The sequence below is a fragment of the Asparagus officinalis genome, chromosome 7 (genome assembly GCF_001876935.1).
Source record: "Asparagus officinalis chromosome 7, Aspof.V1, whole genome shotgun sequence".
NCBI lineage: Eukaryota > Viridiplantae > Streptophyta > Magnoliopsida > Asparagales > Asparagaceae > Asparagus > Asparagus officinalis.
In genome coordinates this window covers 131,854,785-131,872,650 of record NC_033800.1, presented here as the reverse complement: position 1 = coordinate 131,872,650, position 17,866 = coordinate 131,854,785, and positions in this window count along the sequence as shown.

Below are 17,866 nucleotides of genomic sequence, written 5' to 3'. Positions count from 1 at the left end.
AATATTTTTAGGGATATGATTATGAACATGTCGATTTCTAATAGGATAGATGGATATGTATTTTTTTTTTGACACATGGCATACGATTGAGTCTTTAGGAATAGTTCACCAATTTATATATAAATTAGGGATATGATTATGAATTTTTTTTATTTACAGGTAGTATAATTTGATTAGGATTACCCATTATATTAGAACTTTCTAATTAGGGATGGTCTTAAATTGATAAGATTCTTAATTAGATGAAGGAAAAAAATATGTATCCACACGTCATCTTCTGATAGGATCAAAGGATACATGGCTATTTTTAGATGTGATACATGTCATGCATTTAAATGACACATATCAATTTTTTATGTCTTTAGAAGAATCACTACTTTCTCATTATATATAAAAAACGGAGAGTAACATTAGAGAGAGAGGAGATTACTACAAGTTGTTCTTTTAAAAAAACCAATATTGTTAAGTACTGATAAAATAGCTGCGAGGTGATAGTTGACGAGTGCTCCTGAAGGCATAAATAAATGGGATTATATGCAATCTATCCGAATATTAGCATGTTAACTTCAAAAAACTATCATGAACTATTAAGGCTTTATAAGAAAATATAAAAAAAATTTGGGGAAAATGTGTACAGGCCCCAAAAGCAGAAACTTCATGTGACGAGCCCCCTCATAGTTTTCTCCATGTGGATCAGCCCCTTTAAGTGTGACATTTTATACTGCAGCCCCTTTTTATCAATTATTACATACCAGCTAAGCTAAAATCCCTAAATTATCATTATCCTCTCTCCTCAATCCCTCAGACCCAGCACTCATATCCTCTCTCTCTCTCTCTCTCTCTCTCTCATCTCCTCTCTCTCTCTCTCTCCTCTCTAAAAGTAAGAGCTTTCTCAAGCTCGTCACCCTGACCCTCGCCCTCCTCGTCGTCGTCGCCTCCGCTCAGGCCCCCAATGCTCCCCTCGAGTTCGCTGTCGCCTCCCCTCCCCTCCTCCGCCTGTCCTCGTCGTCGCTCCCCTGCCGTAGATCACTGTCGCAGAGCTTGAGGAAAACGCTCGAAAAGCTCGGGCAATTGAAGACTGTTGAGGAGTGCAGGGAGATGATCCGAAGGTATGATGTTAATAGAGATAGTGTTTTATGCTTTGATGAATTTAAATAAAAGATGCTACGAGAGTAGGTTGGTTTTTGAGATTGATCTTTACCGTAAATGATGATGATGTTGTGCCACGTTGAGATTTGGACATTACTTTTTCTTTTTTCTTTTTTATTTGAGATGACTTTGATCAATTGAGGGTTAGATTTGGACATTACTTTTTCTTTTTTCTTTTTTATTTGAGATGACTTTGATCAATTGAGGGTTCATGTTGACAATATATCTACGTTTTTAATTTCTATTGAGGGTTCATGTTGACAATATATCTACGTTTTTAATTTCTCACATGACTGTGGATTTATCCTTATGACCTTCTGTATTTACAAATTGTGACTGATTCTGTTGTGGATGTTTTTTTAGTCACCAGGCCGAGACGCGCATAGCATTAATCCATTAGCTAGAAGAAGAAAAGAAAAAAAAGGAAAAAAAAAAGAAAAAAGAAATGTAAGGAGAAGTAGAGTAGAAGGGGAATGAAGAGAAATGCAGTAATTAAGAAAGAACGAAAATGTGTATTAATGTAACTCTATCTCTCTCGGTTTTCCATCACCTCTAATCTTCGTTTCCATTGATTTCTTCTTTGGTGACTAGCTGTGATGCCACAGGGTTCACACAAGGCTGTAGTCCCAGGTGAAACCCGGATTGTCAAACCTGCCAAGCACCAACCACCATGCTATGACAAGTTTCACCATCACAATCACTATCTCTCTAGTGGAAACAATAAATAGGTGAAGGTACAGACAGGTAAAAATAGAAATAGGACAACACTGGAACTAGAGCTCTGATACCAACTAAGCTAAAACAAATATATCTGTCGTTCATAACGGGTGTAACAAATTCTCAAAGGAAAATACCCTACTCGCGGGCAATCTATCTGGGAAGTAAAACTTACAACTGATCAAATATTTATGTGTTATAAATTCGTATTGTAGTATTGATAGATTTGATTGGAATACTCATACCACCAAGATGCATCTTCTTTTTGGGAACCCAACTCTTAGAAACTCCAAAGTTAAGCGTGTTTGGCCTGGAGAAATTCTAGGATGGGTGACCCCCTGGGAAGTTTTTCAGGGAGCGCGTGAGTGAGGACAAAACGTGCTGAAAAGACATGTGGTGGTTTGTGAGGCCAGTCCGTCAGATCTAGTAGCGTACCGACCCCAGAATTCCGGGGCAGGGCGTTACACTAGCCCTACATGTTGCCTATCACCTTCAATTTGTATCACGTTCTAACTTATTTCCTATCTCTCTCGGTAACGTCCGAAACATCGCTCAACGGCAGTATCGAGCAGAAAATAGCAGCGCCGTGCCGACTTCGCGTGCATTTTTGGCCACCTCCGGTCTCCATTTTCACCATAGTCTTCGTCGGTGTGTATCCCTTTATATTTTCTATCACACGATATCTTACTTTCACTTGGGCTCATTTTTTACCGCTCGTTATATCGCTTCGAATATTGTTAGTTCTAGCTAGTTCTAACTCTAATTCATCTTAGTTCTAGGCTCTTGGACTCTCAAGTTAGTTCTAACTTATCCCATGTTAGTTCTAACCCACCCCATGTTAGTTCTAGCTCACCCCATATTAGTTCTAGTTAGTTTTATCTCTAACTCATCTTAGTTCTAGGCTCTTAGGCTCTCAAGTTAGTTCTAACTTATCTCATGTTAGTTCTAACACACCACATGTTAGTTTTAGCCCACCTCATATTAGTTCTAGCTCTAATTCATCTTAGTTCTAGACTCTTAGGCTCTTAAGTTAGTTTTAACTTACCCCATGTTAGTTCTAACTTGTCTCGTGTTAGAACTAACTTGAGAGCCCAAGAGCCTAGAATTGAGATGAATTAGAGCTAGAACTAATAATATTCGAAGCGATATAACAAGAGGTAGAAAATGAGCTCAAGTGAAAGGAAGATATCGTGTGATAGACAATATAATAGGCTACACACCAGCAAAGACGGTGGTGAAAACAGAGACCGGAGGTGGCCGAAAAATACGCGCGAAGTCGGCACGGCGTTGTTATTTTCTGCTCGCTGTTGCCGTCAAGCGATGTTTCGGACGTTACCGAGAGAGATAGAGAATGAGTTAGAGCATGATACAAATTAGAGGTGATAGGCAACATGTAGGGCTAGTCACCAAAGAAGAAATCGGTGGAAACGGAGATTAGAGGTGATCAGAAAGTGCGTGCGAAGTCGGTACAAAACTGCAGTTTTCTGCAGTGCAATTTCTCGCCGTTCGGGTTTGTTCTTCGCTGCTCGGAGTTTTTCACCGCTGTCCGGGCTTGCCGAAGGTGGGAGGAGGTTGTCGGGGTCGTTGGGGTGTCTCGGTGGGCTTCACCGGAGGTGAGAGGAGCTTCTCTCCGTTCCTAAGAGCCTAGAACTAAGATGAATTAAAGTTAGAACTAGCTAGAACTAACATGGGGCGGGCTAGAACTAACATGGGGCGGATTAGGACTAATGTGGAGCAAGTTAGAACTAACTTGAGAGCCCAAGAGTCTTATCTAAGATGAATTAGAGATAGAATTAACATGGGACAGGCTAGAACTAACATGGGGCAGGTTAGAACTAACATGTGGTAAGTTAGAACTAACTTGAGAGCCCAATAACCTAGAACTAAGATGAATTAGAGTTAGAACTAGCTAAAACTAATAATATTCAAAGCAATATAACGAGAGGTAGAAAATAAGCCCAAGTGAAAAGAAGATATCGTGTGATAGATAATATAAAGGGCTACATACCGGCGAAAACGGTGGTGAAAACGGAGATCGGAGGTGGCCGGAAAACACGCGCGAAGTCGGCACGACGCTGCTGTTTTCTGCTCGCTGCTGCCGTCAAGCGATGTTTCGAACGTTACCGAGAGAGATAGAGAATGAGTTAGAGCGTGATACAAATTAGAGGTGATAGGCAATATGTAGGGCTAGTCACCAAAGAAGAAATCGGTGAAAACGAAGATTAGAGGTGATCGAAAAGTGCGTGTGAAGTCGGCAAAAAACTACAGTTTTTTGCAGTATAATTTCTCGTCGTTCAGGTTTGTTCTTCGCTGTTCGGAGCTTTTCGCCGCTGTCCAGACTTGCCGGAGGTGGGAGGAGGTTTTCGGGGTCATCGGGGTGTCTCGGTGGGCTCCGTCGAAGGTGGGAGGAGCTTTTCTCCGCTCCTAAGAGCTTAGAATTAAGATGAATTAGAGTTAGAATTAGCTAGAACTAATATGAGGCGGACTAGAACTAACATGAGACGGGTTAGGACTAACATGGGGCAAGTTAGAACTAACTTGAGAGCCCAAGAACCTTAACTAAGATGAATTAGAGCTAGAACGAGCTAGAACTAACATGGGACGAGCTAGAACTAACATGGGACGAGCTAGAACTAACATGAGGCAAGTTAGAACTAATTTGAGAGCCCAAGAGCCTAGAACTAAGATGAATTAGAGTTAGAAGTAGCTAGAACTAACATGGGGCGGGCTAGAAGTAACATGGGGCGGGTTAGGACTAACATGGAGCAAGTTAGAACTAACTTGAGAGCCCAAGAGCCTTAACTAAGATGAATTAGAGCTAGAACTAACATAAGACGGGCTAGAACTAACATGAGATGGGTTAGAACTAACATGGGACAAGTTAGAACTAACTTGAGAGCCCAATAGCATAGAACTAAGATGAATTAGAGTTAGAACTAGCTAGAACTAATAATATTTGAAGTGATATAACGAGAGGTAGAAAATGAGCCCAAGTGAAAAGAAGATATCATGTGATAGATAATATAAAGGGCTACACATCGGCGAAGACGGTGGTGAAAACGGAGACCGGAGGTGGCCAGAAAACGCGCGTGAAGTCGGCACGGCGCTGCTGTTTTCTGCTCGCTGCTGCCGTCAAGCGATGTTTCGGACGTTACCGAGAGAGATAGAGAATGAGTTAGAACATGATACAAATTGAATGTGATAGGCAACATGTAGAGCTAGTCACCAAAGAAGAAATCGGCAGAAACGGAGATTAGAGGTGATCGGAAAGTGCGTGCGAAGTCGGCACATAACTATAGTTTTCTGCAGTACAATTTCTCGCCGTTCGGGTTTGTTCTTCGCTGTTCGGAGCTTTTCGCCACTGTCCGGGCTTGCCGGAGGTGAGAGGAGATTGTCGGGGTCATCGAGGTGTCTCGGTGGGCTCCATCGGAGGTGGGAGGAGTTTTTTTCTGTTCCCAAGAGCCTAGAACTAAGATGAATTAGAGCTAGAACTAGCTAGAACTAACATGGGGCGGGCTAGAACTAACATGGAGCTGGTTAGAACTAACATGGGGTAAGTTAGAACTAACTTGAGAACCTAAAAACCTAGAACTAAGATGAATTAGAGCTAGAACTAACATGGGGCATTTTATTCATAGAGATACATTAATACACATTTTCGTTCTTTCTTAATTACGACATTTCTCTTCATTCCCCTCTACTCTACTGCTCCTTACCTTTCTTTTTTTTCTTTTTTTCTTTTCTTCTTTTAGCTAATGGATTAATGCTCTGTGTGTCTCGGCCTGGTGACTAAAAAACATCCACAACAGAACCAGTCATAATTTACAAATATAGAAGCTCATAAGGATAAATCCACAGTCATGTGAGAAATTAAAAACGTAGATATATTATCAACATGAACCCTCAATTGATCAAAGTCATCTCAAATAAAAAAAAAGTAATGTCCAAATCTCAACGGGGCACAACAACATCATCATTTACGGTAAAGATCAATCTCAAAAACCAACCTACTCTCGTAGCATCATCTTTTTAAATTCATCAAAGCATAAAACACCATCTCCATTAACATCATACCTTCGGATCATCTCCCTGCACTCCTCAATAGTCTTCAATTGCTCGAGCTTTTCGAGCGTTTTCCTCAAGCTCTGCGACGACGATCTACGAAGGGGGAGCGGCGACGAGGACGGGCAGAGGAGGGGAGGGGAGGCGACGGCGGAGGCGGTGATGGCGAGGAGGGCGAGGGTCAGGGTGACGAGCTTTCTCGAACCCTTTGTTTTAGAGAGAGGAGAGAGAGAGAGAGAGAGAGAGAGAGAGAGAGAGAGAGAAGTATATGTGAGTTTTTATTTGAACCCTCGCCTATATATATATATATATATATATATAATATATATATATATTATATATATATATTATATATATATATATATATATATATATATATAAGGTGAAAACATGTGTCAACTTAATGTAGTAGAAAATAGTTTGTCCACGCAAACTTTTTATCATTGGATCTTGCCTAGGGATCCTTGCATGATATGAAGAGCTTTTTATATTAATAAAATGAGTGGCTAAAAAATTTGATGGACAACTATTCCCTATCCACTTAAGTGAGAGTCTTGGCTCGTATATATAATAATAAAATGTTATTTCGGGGAAACAACCATATTTAGGATCATTTTATGCAACCATCTTTATATTCCAATTTATACCTAATATCACATAAAAGTTAGTTTCATTCTAATTACCACCTGAGCCCATCATGTTGTTTAATTTCTCTGAACTTTCAACAGTGCGCCTCACCTATTCTCACGTGCAATGCACGTAACCCCTCTTAATCAGATCCTTAATCATATCAATATCTAAATAGTAAGGGCATTGTCGGATTTTCTATGAAATTCTAGGGTCGATATGTGGGTCAATTGATTGATTGGAAAGAAAACTTTGTTGATGGTTAGGGGCTGTTGTTTGTGTAAAAAAAAGGGAAATCAAGAGAAAATAAAACCTATTTCTAAGAAAAATAGGTTTTGGGATTGTTTTGGTTGGATAAAAAAAGAAGAAATAAAAGAAATTGGAGATGAGGATGAGATGAGTTTGTCACCTTATTATAGGATGATGTGAGTGAGTTTTTAAAAAACTTGTTTGATGTTGTTTGGTTGCGGAAAAAATTAAAAAATGAATTATAAGAAACCTATTTCTTGTATTAGGTTTGTTTTTTTGTTTGGTTATTTCTTAAAAATAAGAAAATAGATGAGATGAGATGAGTTGTCATGATATTATTGGATGATATGATCCACACTTAAGGAAATTGTTTTCCTAGCTTTTTGGGAGGAAAAACAAAGAAATAAAATGTTAATAAGCTGAGATGAGTTGTCAACAATTTATTGGAGTATGTGTGTGATTTTAAATATGAGATGAGATAATTTGAGTGATGTTGTGGATGAAAATAATATTTTATTAGATGTGGTGGATGTGATGGATGAGTTGTTGGATGAAAATAATTATTTATTAGATATGATGGATGAGTTATTGGATAATATAATAATATTTTATTAGATATTGTGGGTGAGTTTTAGGCATGGAAATGTGTGAAATTGTATTTTTGAGATTTCTTGGTTTCCATTTCTATTTTTTGGTTTTTTAGATAATATACCAAACAGGCACATAAAGGTGGTTTGCCATAAAATTACCTAAACTATAAAGTGGTTTTTAGAAATAACCTACTTTCCCTTCCTATAAAAATTTATAATTATTTCACCAACAAAATTTTATTGGGAAAAATGTGTACAGGCCCCAAAAGCAGAAACTTCATGTGACGAGACCCCTCATAGTTTCCACCATGTGGATCAGCCTATTGAAGTGTGAGCACTTTGTACTGCAACCCTTTTTATGCATTATTACATGCCAACTATGCTAAATATCCCAAATTATCCTTATCCTCTCTCCTCAATCCTCAGACCCATCAGATAAGGATAATTTGGGAGATTTAGCATAGGTTTGGCATGTAATAATGAATAAAAAGGGGTTGCAGTACAACTAGTGTTCACAACTTTCACAATGGACCTGACGCACATGCGTGGAAACTGATGAGGGGTCTGTCGAACATGAAGTTTCTGCTTATTTGGGGCCTGTACAATATTCCCAAAAAAATTTTGTTGGTGAAAATAATTATAAATTTATTATAGGAAGGGAAAAGTAGGCTTATTTCTAAAAACCACTTTTATGTTTAGGTAATTTTACTAGGCACAACCAGCTTTTATGTGCCTGTTTGGTAATATTTCCTAAAAACCAAAAAATAAAATGAAAAGCCAAGAAATCTCAAAAATACAATTTCAGCACATTTCCCATCCTAAAACTCACCAGCAATAATCTGAAATAAAATAATTCATTTATTATCCAATAACTCATCCATCATATCTAATAAAATATTATTTTCAGTCCAACAACTCATCCATCACATCCACCACACTCTAATAAAAATTATTTTCATCCACAACATCACTCAAATTAATCTATCTCATATTTAAATATCACACACATCATCCAATAAATTTTGACAACTCATCTCACTTATTAAACATTTTATTTCTTTTGTTTTTCCTCCCAAAAAGCTAGGAAAACAATTTCCTTCAAGTGGGATCATATCATCCAATAATATCATGCAACTCATCTCATCTCATCCTATTTTCTTATTTTAAGAATAACCAAACAAAAAAACAAACGCTAATACAAGAAATAGGTTTCTTATAATTCATTTTTTATTTTTTCCCGCAACCAAAACATACATCAAAACAAGTTTTATTAAAATAACTCAACATCACATCATCCTATAACTAAGGTGACAACTCATCTCATCTCATCTCCAATATTCTTTCATTTCTTCTTTTTTTATCCAACCAAAACAAATCCAAAACCTTATTTTTCTTAGAAATAGGTTTTATTTTTCTTTGAATTCCCTTTTTTTATATTAAGAGCAACAGCCCCTAAAACCATTCACACAAAGTTTTCTTTCCAATCAATCAATCTGACGCCACAATCGACAGCCTAGAATTTGCATACGAAAATCCTGACAATGCCCTTACTTAATATTGATATGATCTATAGGATCTGAATTAAAGGGGGTTACTGCATTGCCACGTGAGAAATAGGTGAGGCGCACTGTTGAAAGTTCAGAGAAATTAAACAACATATGGGCTCAGGTGGTTAATTAGATGAAACTAACTTTATGTGATATTAGGTAAATTGGAATATTAAAGATGGCTTGCATAAAATGATCCTATAATATGGTTGTTTCCCCGAAATAACATTTATTTATTATATATAGAGCAGACTCATCACTTATAGTGGATAGGGAATTAGTTGTCCATCAAATTTTTTAGCCAACTCATTTATTAAATAAAAAGTCTCTTCATATCATGCAAGGATCCCTAGGCAAGATCCGAATGATAAAAAGTTGAGTGGAAGAACTATCTTTCTATACAGCACTTAAAGTTAGACACAACCTGTATTTCATCCTTATATATATATATATTATAAATAATATATATAATATAAATAATATATATATATATTATATTATTATATATAAATATATATATAATATATATAGGGAGAGGTTCAAATAAAAACCTCACTATACTAAAAACTAAACCAATCATCTCCATTCTCTGCTCCTCTCCTGCTATCTCTCTCTCTCTTCTCTCATCTCTTCGTCTCTCTCTCTCTCTGCTCTCTTCTCTTCTCCTCTCTCTAAAACTAAGAGCTTCTCAAGCTCGTGCACCGGTCTGACCGCTCGCCCTCCTCGCCATATCACCGCCGCAGAAAGCCTCGCTTCACTCCTGACCCTGCCTTCCTCGGCCATCACCGCTCCGCCGCTCGCCTCCCCTCCCCTCCTCTGGCACGCTCCTCGGTCGCGCAGCTCCCTTCGCTCAGATCGTCGTCGCAGAGCTTGAGGAACGCTCGAAAGAGCTCGAGCATATGAAGACTATTTGAGGAGTGCAGGGAAGATGATCCGAAGGTATGATGTTAATGGAGATGGTGTTTTATTGGCTTTGATGAATTTAAAAAGATGATGACTACGAGAGTAGGTTGTTTTTTGAGATTGATCTTTACGCGTAAATGATGATGTTGTTGCTGCCCCGTTGAAGATTTGGACATTACTTTTTTTTATTTGAGATGATTTGATCAATTGAGCGGTTCATTGTTTGATAATATATCTACGTTTTAATTTCTCACATGACTGTGGATTTATCCTTAGAGCCTTCTATATTTGTAAAAAGTTATGACTGGTTCTGTTTGTGCGATGTTTTTTAGTCACAGGCCGAGACAACATAGGCATTTAATCCCATTAGGGCTAAAAGAAGAAAAGAAAAAAAGAAAAAAAAGAAAGGTAAGGAGCCAGTAGAGTAGATGGGAATTGAAGAGAAATGTCGTAATTAAAGAAAGAACGAAAATGTGTATTAATGTATCTCTATGAATAATAATGCCCGCATGTTAGCTTCTAGCTCTAATTACAATCTTATAGTTCTTAGGTTTTTAGGCTTCTCAAGCTTATGTTCTAACTTACCCCATGTTAGTTCTAATCCAGCTCCATTGTGTAGTTCTTAGCCCGCCCCATGTTAGTTCTTAGCTAGTTCTAGCTTCTAATTCATCTTAGTTCTAGGCTCTCTTGGAACAGAAAAAAACTCCTCCCACCTCCGATGGAGCCACCGAGACACCTCGATGACCCCGACAATCTCCTCTCGACCTCGGCAAGCCGGACTAGTGGCGAAAAGCTACGAACGCGAAGAACAACCCGACGGCGAGAAATTGTACTGCGCAGAAAACTTATAGTTATGTGCCGAACTTCGCACGCACTTTCCGATCACTCTAATCTCCGTTTCTGCCGATTTCTTCTTGGTGACTAGCCTCTACATGTGTTGGCCTAATCACAATTCAAATTTGTATCTATGTTCTAACTCATTCGTCTATCTCTCTCGGTAACGTCCGAAACATCGCTATGAGCGGCAGCAGCGAGCAGAAAAGCAGCAGCGCCGCTGCCGACTTCACTGCAGCTGTTTTCTGGCCACACTCGTCTCCGTTTCACCACCGTCTTTCGGCCGATAGCTGTAGCCCTTTATATTATCTATCACATGATATCTTCTTTTCACTTGGGCTCATTTCTACCTCTCGCTTATATCACTTCAAATATTATTAGTTCTAGCTACGTCTAAACTCTAATTCATCTTAGTTCTATGGCTATTGGGCTCTCAAGTTAGTTCTAACATTGCTCCATGGTTAGTTCTCAACCCATGCTCATGTTAGTGTTCTAGCCCGTTCTTATGTTAGTTCTAGCCTCTAATTCATCTTAGTTAAGGCCTCTTGCGGCTCTCAAGTTAGTTCTTAAACTTTGCCTCCATGTTAGTCCTAATCGCGCCCCATGTTACTTCTAGCCCGCCCCATGTTAGTTCCTAGCTACCTTCTACACTCTTAATTCATCTTAGTTCTTAGGACTCTTGGTGCTCCTCTCAAATTAGTTCTAACTTGCCCTCATGTTTAGTTCTAAGTCGGTCGCCATGTTAAGTTGCTAGCGTCCCGTGCCATGTTAGTTACTAGGTGCGTTTTCTAGCTCTAATCATCCTTAGTTAAGCGTTCTTGGGCTCTCAAGTTTAGTTCTAACTTGCCCGGCATGTTAGTCCTAACCCGTCTCATGCTTAGGTTCTAGTCGCGCCTGCATATAGTTCTGCTAATTCTAACTCTAATTTCATCTTTAATTCAAGCTCTTAGGACGGAGAAAAGCTCCTCGCCATCCATTCGACGGAGCCCAACCGAGACACCCCGACAGAGGGGGGGGGGGGGGCGGCGGCGGGGGTGTGGCTGCAGGGGGGGGGGGGGGTCGGGGGGGGGGGGGCGGGGGGGGGCGGGCGGGGGGGGGGGGGGGGTGGGGGGGGGGGGGGGGGGGGGGCGGCGGGGGGGGGGGGGGGGGCGGGGGGTGGGTCGGGGGGGGGGGGGGGGGGGGGGGGGGGGGGGGGGGCGGGGGGGGTGGGGGGGGGGAGGGGGGGGGGGGTGGGGGGGGGGGGGGGGCGGGGGGGCGGGGGGGGGGCGGGGGGGGGGGGGGGGGGGGGGGGGGGGCGGGGGGGCGGGGGGGTGGGACCCCGAAAAACCTCCTCCCACCTCGCAAGTCTGGACAGCGGCGAAAAAGCTCCGAACAGCGAAGAAACAAACCTGAACGCACTGAGACAATTATACTGCAAAAACTGCTAGTTTTTTGCCCAGACTTCACACGCGACTTTTCGATCACCCTACTAATCTTCGCTTTTCCAGCTGTCAGATTTCTTTCTTTGGTGACTAGCCCTACATATGCCCTATCACCTCTAATTTGTATCACGCATCTAGACTCATTCTTCTATCTGCTCTCGGTAACGTTCGAAAACATCGTGAGCGGCAGCAGCGAGCAAGAAAACAGCAGCCCGTCGTGCGACTTACGCGCAGTGTTTTCAGGCCACCTCCGATCTCCGTTTTCACCACCGTTTTCGCCCGGTATGTAGCCCTTTTATATTATCTATCACACGATATCTTTCTTTTCACTTAGGGCTTATTTTACCTCTCGTTATATTGCTTTGAATATTATTAGTTTTAGCTAGTTTCTAACTCTAATTTCATCTTAGTTCTAGCGTTATTGGCTCTCAAGTTAGCTTCTAACTTTACCACATGTTAGTTCTAACGCTGCCCATGTTAGTTCTAGCACTGTCCGCATGTTTAATTCTATCTCTAATTTAATCTAGATTAAGGAATTCTCTTGGCTCTCAAGCTTAGTTCTAACTTGCTCCACATTAGTCGCTAATCGCGCCCCATGTTAGTTCTGAGCCCGCCCCATGTTATTCTAAGCCTAGTTCTAACTTTAATTCATCTTAGTTCTAGGGCTCTTAGCGAATGCGGAGAGAAGCTCTCATCACCTCCGGTGAAAGCCCACGAGGGAGAGACCCCAACGACCCGACAACCTCCTCCCAACCTTCGGCAGCCCGGACAGCGTGTTGAAAAAACTCCGAGCAGCGAAGAACAAACCGGCGAACGGCGAGAATATTGCACTGCAGAAAACTGCAGTTTATTGCTAGCACGACTTCAGCACGCACTTCTCGATCACCTCTAATCCTCCGTTTCCACCGATTTCTTTTTGGTTGACTGTAGCCCTACATTTGCCTATCACTCTTAATTTTGTATCATGCTCTAAACTCATTCTCTATCTCTCTCGTAAACGTCGCGAACACGCTGACGGCAACAGCGGCAGAAAATAACAACGCGTGCGACTTCGCGCGTATTTTTCGGCCACGCATCCGGTTTCATCTGTTCACCACCGTCTTTTGGCTGGTGTGTAGCCTATTTATTGTCTATCACAGATATCTTCCTTCACTGGCTGCATTTTCTACTCTTGTTATATCGCTTCGAATATTATTAGTTCTAGCTCTAATTCATCTCAATTCTAGGCTCTTGGCTCTCAAGGTTATTCTAACACGAGACAAGTTAGAACTAATCATGGGTGTAAAGTTAAAACTAACTTAAGAGCCTAAGAGTCTAGAACTTAAGCATGAATTAGAGCCTAAGAACTAATATTGAGGTGGTGCTAAAACTATAACATGTGGTGTTGTTAGAAACTAACATGAGATAAGTTAGAAACTAACTATGAGACCTAGAGCTAGAACTAAGGATGAGTTTAGAGATAAAAACTAACTAGAACTAATAATGGGGTGAGCTAGCAACTAAACATGGGGTGGGTATAAACTAACATGGATAAGTTAGAATAACTTGAGAGTCCAAGAGCCTAGACTAAGATGAATTAGAGTTAGCAAGCTAGCTAGAACTAAATAAATATTCGAAGGCGATATAGACGAGCGGTAAAAAATGAGCCAAGCTGCAAAGTAAGATATCGTGTGATAAGAAAATATAAAGGATACACACCGACCGAAGACTTATGGTGAAAATGGAGACGGAGGTGCCAAAAATGCACGCGAAGTCGCGCACGGCTGCTGCTATATTTCTGGCTCGATACATGCCGTTGACGCGATGTTTCGGACGTTACCGAGAGAGATAGGAAACTAAGTTAGAACGTGATAGCAAATGTAAGGTGATAGGCAACATGTAGGGCTAGTGTGTAATACGCCCGCCCCGGAATTCTGTTGTCAGGTACGCTACTAGATCTGACGGACATGGCCTCACAACCACCAACATGTTCTTTTCAAGCACGTTTTGTCCATCACTTCCGGTCACACCGCGCTCTGAAGAAACTTCCCCAGGGGGTCACCCATCCTAGAATTTCTCCAGGCCAAACACGCTTAACTTTTTGGAGTTTCTATAGAGTTGGGTTCCCCAATAAGAAGATGATCTGTGGTAATGAGATATTCGCAATCAAATCTATCAATACTACAATACGAATTTATAACACATAAATATTTGATCAGTGTAAGTTTACTTCCAGATAGATGGCCCGCGCGAGTACGGGTATTTTCTTTGAGAATTTGCTTACACCCGCGTATGCAACGACAGATATATTTGTTTTAGTTTAGTTGGTATCTAGAGCTTCTAGTTCCAGTGTTGTCCTAATTTATATTATTTACTCTGTCTGCTACTTACCTATTTATTGTTTCCACTTAGAGAGATGTGATTGTGATGGTGAAACTTGGTCATAGCCATGGTGCGTTGGTGCTTGGCAGTTTTGACAATCCGGGTTTCACCTGGCGACTACACCTTTATGTGAACCTGTGGCAATCACACAGCTAGTCGCACAAAGAAAAATCAATGAAACGAAGATTAGAGTAGATGGAAAACCGAGAGAGATAGAGTTACATTAATACACATTTTCTTCTTCTTAATTACTGCATTTTCTCTTCATTCCCTTCTACTCTACTTCTCCTTACATTCTTTTTTTTTTTTTTTTTTCTTCTTTTTTCTTTTCTTGACTTTCTAGCTAATGGATTAATGCTATGCCGCGTCTCGGCCTGGTTGACATAAAAAAACATCCACAACAGGACATCAGTCACAATTTGTAAATATCAGAAGGTCATAAGGATAAATGCCACCAGTCATGCTGAGAAATTAAAAACGTAGATATATTGTCAACATGAACCTCAATTGCATCAAAGTCATCTCAAATAAAAAAGAAAAAAAAGAAAAAGTAATGTCCAACATCTCAACGTGGCCACACATCTCATCATTTACGGTAAAGATCATCTCAAAAAGCCAACCTACTCCTCGTAGCATCTTTTTATTTAAATTCAATCAAAGCATTAAAACACATATCTCTATTTAACATCATACCTTCGATCATCTCCGACTGCACTCCTCAACAGTCTCAATTGCCCGAGCCCTTTTCGAGCGTTTTCCTCAAGCTCTGCGACAGTGATCTACGGCAGGGGAGCGACGACGAGGACAGGCGGAGGAGGGGAGGGAGGCGACAGCGAACTCGAGGGGAGCATGGGGGCCTGAAGGCGGAGGCCGACGAACGACGAGGAGGGCGAGTGTTCAGGTCACGGGTGACGAGCTTGAGAAAGCCTTACTTTTTAGAGAGGTAGAGAGAGAGATGAGAGAGAATGAGAGAGAGAGAGAGAGAGAGAGAGAGGATTATGAGTGCTGGGTCTGAGGGATTGAGGAGATAGGGATATATGATAATTGAGGGCATTTTAGCTTAGCTGGTATGTTAATAATTGATAAAAAGGGGCTGCAGTATAAAATGTCACACTTAAGGGGCTGATCCCACATGCGAGAAAACTATGAGGGGCAATCGTCACATGAAGTTTCCTGCTTTGGGGCCAGCTGTACACATTTTGCCCCAATTTTTTTTATTATTTTTGCTTATAACGCTTAAATAGTTCATGATAGTTTTTTTGACAGTTAACATGCTAATATTCGGATAAGATTGGCATATAATCCATTTATTTATGACCCTTCAGGAGCACTCGTCACACTATCACCTCGCAGCTTATTTTATCAGTATTAACAATTATTGCGTTTTTTTAAGAACAACTTGTAGCTTAATTCTCCTCTCTTCTCTAATGTTACTCTCCGTTTTTATATATAAATGAGAAAGTATGTGATTCTTCTAAAGCACATTAAAAATTGATATGTGTCATTAAATGATGACATGTATCACATCAAAAATAGGCCAGGTATCTTTGATCCTATCCAGAAGATTGAGTGTGGATTACATATTTTTTGCGCTTCATCTAATAAGAATCGTTATCAATTTAAGACCATCCGTAATTAGAAAGTTCTAAATATAATGCGGTAATGCCTAATCAAATTATACTACCTGTAAATTAAAAAAATTTCATAATCATATCGCCTAATTTATAATTAAATTGGTGAACTATTCCTAAATGACTCAATCGTATGCCATGTGTAAAAAAAAAATACATATCCATCTATCCTATTAAAAATCGAATGTTCATAATTCATATCCCTAAAAATAATTACATTATTAAAAATTCATAATCATATCGCCTAAAAATAGGCTGCTGCTAAAATTTTTTCCTTAATTTATCTCACCTAAGAAGTCCTAATGATAATTTAAAACCAGTTCAAGTTAGAAAATTTTAATAGTTAAAATCTCGCTTTTCTAATCCTCTTTATACTAAGATCCTTATAAAATTAAACTTCGCATAATTTTAAAATTTAATTAATCATCATCTCTCCTGCTATATAAAAGAGATTTTCTGATTAGAAGATTATTCAATTGTTCCAAAATCAAAAAATCATAAAAATTACACACAACCCTCTAAGATTTTAAAAATCACCAACTTTCTCTATGAGATTCTAAAAATTAGAAAAAACCACTAGTAAATCTAAATTCGAAATAGGACTATAAAATTTAAATTTTTAAACACACAATTAGAGTAAAAAATTAAAAATTAAACTCCTACAAAACCGCAAAAAATTTAAAAATAGCACATAAAATATTCAGAAAATTATAATCTGTCCTTTAAAATACATAAAATTACAAAGAATACCTACGAAACATCCAAGCCATTAAACAGATTCCTAATGAAAGCTCAAAATTACATACATCCACGCTTAAATTTATAAACAACCCTTAAAAATATTTAAAACCACCTTTGAAGTTTAAAAAATTACAAATATGCCTCTTAAAAATTTACAAAGAACCCTTGAAAATTTATAACTAGCCACATGAAACGTTGAAAAGGACTTCCTAAAGAATTTACAAACAACCTTTGAAAGATTAAAATTACATATTACCACCATGCGAAAATTTGCAATAGTTAACAAAATAGCTCATTGAAAGTTCAAAATAACCCTTTAAGATTTGAAAATTATAAATTAAACCCTATAAGAAATTTGAGAATTTATATAGAGCGCTCATGTAATTTTGCGAAATGATAAATTACATCTTTTAGAATTCATAAATCACAAAACAAGTCTTAAAAAATCACTAAAAAAATTAATGAATAATCGCTATAAGTTAATAAATTAACAAATACACCCTTGAGTTTTATTAAAAAACCCTAAAAGTTTTACAAACCAGTCTTTAAAAAGCTTCAACTAATTGCAAACATCCCCTTAAAAATTTTAGCAAATTAGCTATTTCAAAATTTTACAAGTCACCTTAAATTTGCTAAAAGTTAGCTAAACACCATGCTAAAAATTTCAAAATAGTACAATCTCTTAAAAAACTTACAACAACCCTTAATTTTTAAAATTACAAACACCCTTCAAGTTAAAACCGTATAGAGAGTTTATTAATATGTAAACTTTTATGTTCCTGCCTTTTTCACGCTGGAAAACCTTCAGGTTGTTGCCATATATATAGTTTCCTATCAACATCTCCGTTAAGGAATATATTTTAACATCAATTTGGGAATAAATCAAAATCGAGAATATGGGACAATAACGCAAAATAATTTTAATTGATAACAAATTTAGCACAGCGTTGTACGCTTGGCAACGACCAACCATGGCTTTGAATTTATCAATAGATCATCAATAATGCATATATTCTTTTTAAGCACGCACATTT